This window comes from Marmota marmota, unplaced genomic scaffold (genome assembly GCF_001458135.2).
Source record: "Marmota marmota marmota unplaced genomic scaffold, marMar, whole genome shotgun sequence".
NCBI classification, from domain to species: Eukaryota; Metazoa; Chordata; class Mammalia; order Rodentia; family Sciuridae; genus Marmota; species Marmota marmota.
In genome coordinates, this window is record NW_026000338.1 from 394,951 (window position 1) to 405,536 (window position 10,586).

Below are 10,586 nucleotides of genomic sequence, written 5' to 3' on the forward strand. Positions count from 1 at the left end.
AATTGGGAATGTGCCTCTGTGGTTAAATACCTCTAGGTTCAATCCCTGGTACCAAAAACATCCATGTGAGAAGGTAGACATGGGCTGGGGATGTGGCTCAAGTGGTAGCGCGCTCGCCTGGCATGTGTGCAGCCTGGGTTCGATCCTCAGCACCACATATAAACAAAGATGTTGTGTCCGCTGAAAACTAAAAAATAAATATTAAAAAAAAAGAGAGAGAAGGTAGACATTTGGTAGAGTAAAATAGACATGTATAAAGCCTTTTCCTTTGCTGACATTTTGGGAAATAATCTGGAAAATCTCAATGGCTCAGAGTTTCTGGCTTGCTAATAATTACATAAGCAGATTGTTATGAGTTTTCTTGGTGGGGAAGTAGAATGACTACATCATAGTGACATGATATGCTAAATGTCATGAGTTTTGAGATGCCATGTTAACATTCTGTAAGTGTATTGTAGGATACTGAGCCCTCCCAATATGAGTTTTCCACTTTCTGTGGTGTAATTTGGAAATTAAATATTGCTTGTAGATATTGATTAGTATATTGCTCCAATAGTCTAGTAAATTTATAGTATAGCAGAACTATAATTTACAATTTTATTATATATGTTGTTAAAATTACTTTTATCATAAATATTTAAAAATAATATTACAAACTAACTTTATTGTATTTTTACTACCTGCCAGGCACTCTTCTTATAGCTTGACATGTATCAGCTCATTGAAAATCTCAGGAGGTAGGTATTGTTATTGCTTCCATTTTACAAAATTAAAGGAGGGTTTGGGATATAGCCGGTAAGAGAACCTGCCTTACCTTGAGAGGGAAGGAGGGGGACAGATAGGAAGGAAAGAAAAGGAAGGAAAGGAGGGGAAAAGTCTTCATAACGTCATACAAGTTGTAAGGAGAACAGCTAGGATTCCAAATCAGGCAGTTTGGTACCAGAGGCTCCAACACTTTTTTTGGTAGGGGGATACTGGTGATTAAACCTAGGGGTTCTTTACCACTGAGCTACATCCCCAGTAATTTTTATTTTTTATTTTCAGAGAGGGTCTGGCTAAGTTGCTGAGGCTGCCCTGAACTTGCCATTCTCCTGAAGCCTCCTGAGTCACGAGGAATACAGGCACATGCCAGTGTACCCATCTTCAGCAAATCTTTAAATAATACACTTAGTTAAAAATAAAACTGGAGGGTGCACAGGGGCAGGAAATATGGTGGAATGAGATGGACATAATTACCCTAGGTACATGTATGATTGCACATATGGTGTGATGCTATATCATGTACAACCAGAGAAATGTAAACTTGTACTGCAATTGTGTACAATGAAACAAATGCATTCTGCTATCATATATGCCTAATTAAAATGAATAAATTAAAAACAAATAAATAAAACTATGCCAGGTACAGTGCCTTACATCTACAATCCCAGCATCTCAGGAAGCTGAGTCAGGAGGATCACAAGTTCAAAGCCAGCCTCAGCAACTTAGCAAGGCCCAGAACTTAGTGAAGCCCTATCTCTAAATAAAATACAAAATAGGGCTGGGGATGTGGCTCAGTGGCTGAGTGCCCCTGAGTTCAACCACTGGTACCAGAAAAAAGAAGTTTAAAATAAAAAGGAATGGGAATGTATTCAGTAGAGTGCTTGCCTAGATTTCACAAGCCTCTGGGTTCAATCTCCAATGCCACCAAAAAAAAAAAATAGTATAAGAACGAAGATCCTATGACTTACCACTTGCCCTAAAATGTTAAGAAACAGAAATTTGTGGGATATTTTTGAAATAAACACAATGGACAAACTATTTCATCACATACCTGGCACTCAAAGTTAAAAAACAAACTGTACCAAATAAATTTTTTACTCACCATCATTCAATGAATTTAAGTCTTTAAAAGTATCTGAACATTACAAAGGTTTTTTATGACCCAATTAATATTATCACACAGCTAGAAACAGGTGTGATTTAGATGGATAATATTTGAAGATAGGACACCAATTTGATGGCTAATATACAAAAATGCACTTATAACTGTAATTAGAAATTAGTATCAAGATAGTAGAACTATAAATATGAACTAACAATTACTATTTGGAACTAACAGTAAAAGAGAAGAAGAAATTTATTGGTCAATATGAAACTCACTATATGCAAATAATGGCAATATGATTTTTCCATAATACAATCAGCCAGGCACAGTTGCACAAACCTGTAATCCCAGCAACTCAGGAAGCTATGACAGGAGGATTCCAAATTGGAGGCCAGCCTCAGCAATTTAGCAAGACCCTGTCTCTCTCTCTCTCTCTCTCTCTCTCTTTCCCATACACACACACACACACACACACACACACAAAAGGATCAGGGCTGTAGTTCTGTAGTAAAATGCCCCCAGGTTCAATCCCCACTACTTTAAAAAAATTAGTGGTAAAAATACAATCAATATATTTATTAACAACTAATGCCATATTCTTGGTATTATTGGTTTAATATTGCATTAACAATAATTAATGCAGTAATTAATTTATTATTTATTAAGAAAATAATTCTATTGGACTTGTAGCTCCTCCATGGTAGAATGCTTGCCTAGCATGTGTGATGATGACCTGGCTTTGGTCAACAGCATTGTAAAAAGAATAATTCTTAGCACAAATAATTTTATCATCATCAAAAAAGTTAGAATATCCCTCTTTTGGGACCCCTTCCTCTTTGGAAGTTCTGCTTCTTTCTATTACTCTAATAAATCTTGTTACTTTGCTCTCAAAAAAAAGATACCTTCCTTTATTCTTACCACAACAGATAAAATTACACGTGGAACTCTTTCTTTAGTTTTGTTTTTTCTGGTACTGGAGATTGAACCCAGGGCCTTGCATGCTGAGCTCCATCACCAGCCCTTAATTTTTAATTCTGAGAAAGAGTCTCACTAAGTTGCCCAGGCTGGCTTTAAATTTGCAATCCTCCTGCATCAGCCTACCAAGTAGCTGGGCTTACAAGCATATGCCACCATGCTCTACAAAAATACATTACTTTTTTTTTTTTTAAATATTTATCTTTTATTTTCTTTTTTTAGTTTTCGGCAGACACAACATCTTTGTTTGTATGTGGTGCTGAGGATCGAACCCGGGCCGCACACATGCCAGGCGAGTGCTAGGCGAGCGTGCTACCGCTTGAGCCACATCCCCAGCCCATAAAATACATTACTTTTTAATGAACAAATGAAACAATGTCAATGGCCAGGTTAAAACAACATAACTAGGCGCTGGGATTGTGGCTCAGTGGTAGAGCGCTCGCCTAGCACGGGCGGGACCCAGGTTCGATCCTCAGCACCACATAAAAATAAAGGCATTGTGTTGTGTCCATCTATACCTAAAAAAAAAAATATTAAAAAAACCAACATAACTTACATGTGAAAAAAAAAACATTTATTTCAATCAGCATAACATTAAAATGCACTTTTGATTACAGGTCTGAAAAAAGCAAACTTCTAGAGACTTATGATAAAAATAAGCAAAAACAACTTTTTTTTTCAAATCCTCAAGAGCAGCCAGCCACAGAGATGGATGCCTGTAATCCCAGTGACTCAGGAGGCTGAGGAAGGAGGATTGCAAGTTTAAGGCCAGCCTCAGCAACTTAGTGAGGACCTCAGCAACATAGTGACACTCTGTCTCAAAATAAAAAAAATTAAAAAGGGGACTGGAGTTGTGGCTCAGTGGTAGAGTGCTCAGCTAGCATGTGTGAGGCCCTGGGTTCAATCCTCAGCACCATATAAAAATAAATAAATAAAATAAAGGTATTGTGTCCAACTACAACTAAAAAATATTTTAAAACATTAAAAAGGGCTGGAGATGTGATGCAGTGGTAAAACACCCCTGGGTTCAATCCCTAACACCAATATAAAAATCCTCAAGACATAGCTATACAATTCTAAATGTAGACAAAAAATATAGTACAAAATGCACATAACTCGCTCAAAATTAGGATTTTTTCCTCATTCCCATTAAAGAAAGAAGGAAGGGTTTGTGACTGCTGATATTATATTTATATCCCATAAACCTGAGCACACAAAATTAGAAAAGAATTTTAATTTGCTAACTATGCTGGACAACCTAGGAACATATATTTAGAAACCAGAAATATTATGCCCTTTCACTTTTTTTGTGGTCTGGGAATTGAACCCAGAGATGCTTTACCACTAAGCCACATCCCCAGTCCTTTCTATTTGTTTTATTTTGAGACAGAATCTCACTGAGTTGCTTAGAGCCTCACTAAACTGCTGAGGCTGCCCTTGAACTTGCAATCCTTCTGCCTCAGCCTGTAATCCCAAATTGCTGGGATTACAGGCAACACTAGCAGCACCCAGATGCCTTTTCACTTTAAAGAAACATGTTATAAAGAAATGTTGATAGTTTTCCTGCCATACTATCTCATCAAGTTAAGTAAGCAAGTTATATAACATTCAATTAACCTGAACACTGAGACTTAGAAGTGAAAAATATAATCACAGGGATATTGGTTATATCTGGACTGACCACTGCTGATCAACTATCTACCCCCACCAATTCTGATGTATGTTCTACAAAATACTACTGTTTAAACATAGATGTTGTAAAATGTGGTCTGCCTTTTAATAAAAACAAGTAGTTATTCTCAAAAATGTTATTCTCATCTTTGCCAGTGACTATAAACTCAAATGTTTCCTCACAAGTTTCTTTCCAAACTAGCAAATGAAGATTATTTTCACTCATTGGAATGTCAAGTCTCAATTAATAAAGTTTGACAAGCACTTTTAAATACAGTGTATAAAGCTGAGTGCAGTGGTACACATCTCTAATCCCAACAACTTGGGAAGCTGAGGCAGAAGGATTACAAGTTCAAGACCAGCCTCAGCAATTTAGTGAGGCCCTAAGCAACTCAGTGAGACCTTGTCTCAAAATGCAATATAAAAACAGGCTGGAGATATGGCTCAGTGGCTAAGCACCCTTCAGTTCAATCTCTGATACCTCAATAAATGAATAAATAAATGCAGTGTATAGATTAAGGCAGTTTAACAGGGAATATAGAAAAAAAGGGATGTATTGAGCCAGGTGTAGTGGTACACATTTGTAATCCCAGCAACTCAGCATGCTAAGACAGGAGGATTGCAAGTTGGAGGCCATCCTGGGCAACTTAGTGAGACCCTGATTCAAAATAAAAATAAATAAATAAAAAGGGCTAGGGATATAGCTCAGTGGTAATGTGGCCCTGGGTTCAACCCCTGTACCAAAAAGAAAGGAAGGAAGGAAGGAAGGAAGGAAGGAAGAAAGAAAGGTAGGGGGAGGAAAAGAAAGGAAAAAAAAAAAANAAAGAAAAATATTTCACATTTTTTTCAACATGTTTGTATATGTGTGTGTGTATGTGTGTGTGTATGTGTGTGTCTTTAGTCTGAAAGTTGTGGGTTCTTTAAAACAATGAGAGATAACTTAGTTTGAGTTAAAAATTAAGAAACTGAATAGTGTGCCAGTAAGAATATCTGAAAATATTTTTTCTCAAAACATCAGTAATGAAGTATATCTCTGCAGATTTTCACACAGGGTGTAACTGATGCTACTCCTATGCCTCTTGGTATCAAAGTTTGACAATGGTTCCAAGTCTTCAGAAAAACAGAAAAATGAAGGAAAATTTGACTGATGAAGAGACTATGGAGAAATTAAGTATGTTACCTACATTTCAGATTACTCATGAATCTGCAGATTTTCACACAGAGTATAATTGATGCTACTCCTGTGCCTCTTGGTGTCAAAGGTTGACAATGGTTCCAAGTCTTCAGGAAAAACAGCAAAAGAAGGCAAATTTGACTGAAGAAGAGACTATGGAGAAGTTAATTATGTTACATACATTTCAGATTACTCATGAAATAATATTTCTTAAATCATTTGACCCAAGTCTGAGGTTATAGCTCAGTAGTGTACAGCACTTACCTGGTTTGTACAAGGCTCTTGGTTCTATCTTTAGCACTGAAAAAAAAAAAAAAAAAGATACAGTTAGATTATCATATATGCCTTTTATTTTACCTTAAAGTAGAAATAAAAATTGTTTTCTTATAGGAGTAATTGCTTTCATTAAAAATGTAGTGAGCAGGGCATGGTGGCACATGACTATAATCCCAGTAATTTAGGAAATTAAGGCAGATGATTTCAAGTTCAAGGTCAGCCTGGGTAACTTAGTGAGAACCTTTCACAATATAAACTATGAAAAGTGCAAGGGATATAGCTCAGAGGTAAAATGCCCCTGAATTCAACCCCCAGTACCACCCAAAAACAGTGAAAGCAAAGTAATATTCGTTTTGTTTGTCATGGCATTTGAAACATATTATGTGTTGATAGTGAAGTCAATCCCTTTGGGAGCAATACTTCTTTCCTGTGAACCAAATCTAAAGGATATGAGCATGAGTGTAGTTGGAAACCTTATCAAAAAGGTTTGTCCTAACCTATAGCTTTTCAAAATAGATATGTGTAGTCATAAGATATATTCCAAGGGAAAACACATTTTCCTGTCTCTTTTAATAAGATTACTATCAGTGGCCTGAATCCTGCATTATAAATAATGTAAACAGTTCCAGGAAGGGAGTAACAATAACATCTGCTTACAAGGCTCCAGTAACTATAGTAATAAAAAACAATGTGATCTAGAAGGCTCAAGGAAAAGCACTTTATACATGGTTTGTTATAAGCACTGACATGTTCAACATTTATTTGTTCTTGATTTCTCAGTGCTTTCCAATATGAAACTGCCTTGACTGTGCTGTCCATTATTAGATAGTCCTTCTCTAGGAGAGCTGCTGCTTTAAAATAATAAACCAGAATAGTAGTTGTGACTATTCATTTGTGATTTTTAGTTATCACATCCCGTGTCTTTATGCCCTTAACTTCTTGGCTTGAAGCTTAGTAGCTAACTTGAGATTGAGTACCTACATACAATTAGCAATGGGAGTTTCCTTGATATATGTGCATCTATTTTGGTCTAGATTAAGTGAAAATTTAATGTGATTTTCTTATGTTTTGACTTACTATTTATAAGAATTTAGATTGTGATTTTATATCCAACCTCCTCATTTTACCATTTCTTGGACATGATGTTGAACATTCCTAAAATAGATACATGAATAGTTTGTATTAGAGTAATCTGTACAGTAGGATGTGGTTTCCTAAGTATGTTGAAAGGAGATATACTGGACTAGTCAGAAAAGCGAGTTAGGGTTATTCATTTGGCTATCATTTATTTATCATTACTAAGAGTAGTTTCATAACTTATCACTAATATGTAATGCAGGCACTGGAGAAGAAAAATAGAGTGATGAATTTCCTATGAATTGCCAAGTTTTTGTTTATTTTGGTCCTGGGAATGAACCCAGGGGTGATTTACCACTGAGCTACACCCCAGCACCGCCCCCTTTTTTTTTTTTTTTTTTTGAGACGGGGTCTCACTAAGTTGCTGAGGCTGGTCTTGAACTTGCCACTCTCCTGCCTCAGAATATTGAGTATCCAGGATTACAGGTGTGTACCAGCACTCCCAGCAGCAGGGGTTATTTTTGCTGCCTCCTCTTTTTTTCTTCCTCCTCCTCCTCCTCCTCCTCTCTCTATTTCTCTCTCTCAATAAATTTTACTGTTTCTGCATGCTTGGTTTCAAGAAAAATAACCCTCTATATTAAAGAATAGAGATATTAACCTATCACTTGGAAGGATTAATATTTAACCCTACTTAGAGGCCACAAATCAAGATCTCAACTGTGATTGGAAAAGTATAGTTACTATCAGGTTAAGAAGACTAAGAGAGAAGTCACTTTGAAAGAGAAAAGGAAAAGCAAAGACTTCCTTAAGAAAAAAACAGAACATCTTTTGGTTTTAAAAATGGTATTCATTGTATTCATTGGTTGAGGATATAGCTCAGTGACAGAGCACTTGCCTGGCAAGTGTAAGGCCTTGGGTTTGATCACCAGCACCCTCCCCCCACACACACACACACACACATGCACACACTGGCCATGTGTGAGGTCCTGGGTTTGATCCCCAGCAACACACACACACATTATTCATTCCCAGCAATTTTTAAAAATGATATAAAGTTAAACTTAAGGCAAAAACTCAATCAGAATTTTAAAAAATTGTGGATTGTGTGAGATTCAGCACATCCCAAAGAATAAAAGGATAGCAAGTCTCTTCCCTGAGACAGGGTATCTCTATGTTGTTCAGGTTTTCCTTGAACTGCTGGGCTCAAGTGATCCTCCTGCTTCAGCCTCCCCAGCAGCTGGGGTTATAGGCTGACCCTGGAGATCAGTCCCCAGTACCATGATAAAGAAATAGAGACACTGACAGACAGTGAGTGATAGAATGTCCTTCATCTTTCCAGCCCCCGAAGCATTACTCAGATAATTTCTTCTACCTGGACTGTCCTGCCCTCCTTCCATTCCTGCAAAGCTAAATCCTATCCAATATTCAATGCCAAGTTCAAATGTTCCATTCCCTGCTCTCTCATAAACACATCCTGTTTCAAATATGTAATGTTACTGTGCTTAGTGATCATGTATCTATCTTTCCTACTACATTGTGAGACTGTTTTTAAAAAACCTTCATGTCATTACTGTAAACAAAAAAGTTTGAAATTTTAAAAAATACTAAAATTTTAGTTCAAAATAACCTTTAAAAAGGATGAGATTTGGGACTGGTGTCATAGCTCAGTGGTAAAGATCTTGCCTAGCATGTGTGAAGCACAAGGTTCGATTCTCAGCACTGCATATAAATAAATAAATATCCATTGTAAAAACAAGAACTGAGGGGAAAAAAAGGATGAGATTTTTTAAACCTAGTAATTTAATTAGTGGAACTTCTAGAACCCAATGTCTTCATAGCTGAAGCCGACTGACTTGATTGCAGACTCTTTTGAAGGCAAGAAGTCTTAGTCTTATGCAACCCCCCACCTCCCACACCTCAATATCACTTAATTCAATGTTCTGCACACATTGTTTCAAAACAAAGCAGTATTGCTAGAGATGAAAAGGCTATGATTAAAAGTTTAGATTATGGAAAAATATTGCCTTGTAAAACGTTAGGAGTGTTGTCAGTACTTAAGATAACCTCAGCGTCTACAAACTAAAAGTGTTAAAAATAACACGCTGTGCACAGCCCTGAATTCGATACCTAACATTAGAGAGAGACAGAGATAGAGGTGCCACAGCAAGGATGCAGAGTAACTTTACTAGAAAAGGGGCACAATGAAGAAAATGTAGTGGAAACAAGAGGGCTCTCTTAGTTCAGCTTATGCTCCCTTCCAGAGCAAGATAGGCATCCAAATACTTATTTATTTTTAAATTACTTCATCAGTAATGGTGATCTTAATAACTTAGTTTCCAAAGTATACAGAGATGTCACTTCCAACACCGGACACAGACCTTCTCCTGCACTCAATTAATTAACATAGGCCATGGATGATCAAGAGACTCTTCCCCCGGACGGTATAAGAAAGTGACACGGGTTAGGATGTAATCCCTCCTCTATCCCGTTTGGGGAAGTAAAACGTAAGTGTGGTAAATATCTGAATTGTGAAGGTAAGAGAGTTTGGAGATTGCCCCAGATTAACACGACCTTCTCACCACGCTGGGTGGTACAGACTGACAGCACAGAACACCCCCTCCAGTAGAAGGGGATGACGGGAAGCCGATGTAGGACTTACCTGTTTTTTTGGTTTTGTTTTGTTTTGTTTTCTGTCCTGTGGATAAACCTCCAGAGCTACTCGGACCGAGGCAGCGATAAATCCACGCAAGCAACCTCCACGCTCACACGCTCCGGCAAGTCACAGTAGCCGCGGCGGCTGTGGCGGAGGCTGTGGTGGCAGCAGCAACTCCTCCCTCTGCTTCTTTTTCCACCCCTGCCGCCGCGGCCGGCAGTCCTTACCCCTCCCTCTCTCAATTACCCCCACTTCCGGGTGATGCCCCGGCCGGAAGCAGGGCCCACACGGGAATGAAAGCGACGCGTCACGTGAAAGGGAGCGCGGGGCCTAGAGTCAAGCTTCTCCCGCCCCCTGCTGCCCCCAGGCTGACACGCAGCCTCAAGCCAGGCTTGGTTTCAGCGCTGCAGAGTTCTCTTTCCCCCAGCGCCCGAGCCCCCAAATCAAACTAAGCCAAAAAAAAGAAGAAAGAAAGAAAAAGAAGAGAGAGAGAGAGAGAGAAATGAAATCTACCATCTACCAAAACAATATCTTGGTCATTTGTTGTTTCCAAACATCATATACCATAAAGAAATGCTTGTAAATCATTTTTTACATAGTTCATGCCCATGGATCTGTCAGTTTGTTAATTTCTTTTACTGTGTAACCTAACTGCAGACGTTAACACCAGAACCATAATCTTGTCCTCAACCATTTATACATTCATAATTTTTGTGTTAGGATGTCACAGTAACTTACATATGGCCATTCCAAGCTCTGAACCATTTCCTCATGTATTTGTTCATTGAACCAACATTTTAAACTCCTGGAGGATTCCAGGGATGCAAAAAAATATTAGAGCATCTATCATTGTAAGTTTGTATGGAAATGAGCTATATAAAATCTAAAAACAA

General features: G+C 37.9%; 1 protein-coding gene across 1 annotated transcript in view; it reads right to left on the minus strand.

Moving 5' to 3' along the window:
• Positions 1-9,948, minus strand: part of Atp7a (ATPase copper transporting alpha) — a 129,705-nt gene extending 119,757 nt beyond the window's left edge. The window contains exon 1 of the mRNA XM_015505870.2: positions 9,700-9,948. The gene's annotated coding sequence lies outside the window, so the exon portion shown is untranslated. The remainder of the gene's footprint in view (positions 1-9,699) is intronic.
• Between the last annotated feature and the right edge of the window lie 638 nt (positions 9,949-10,586).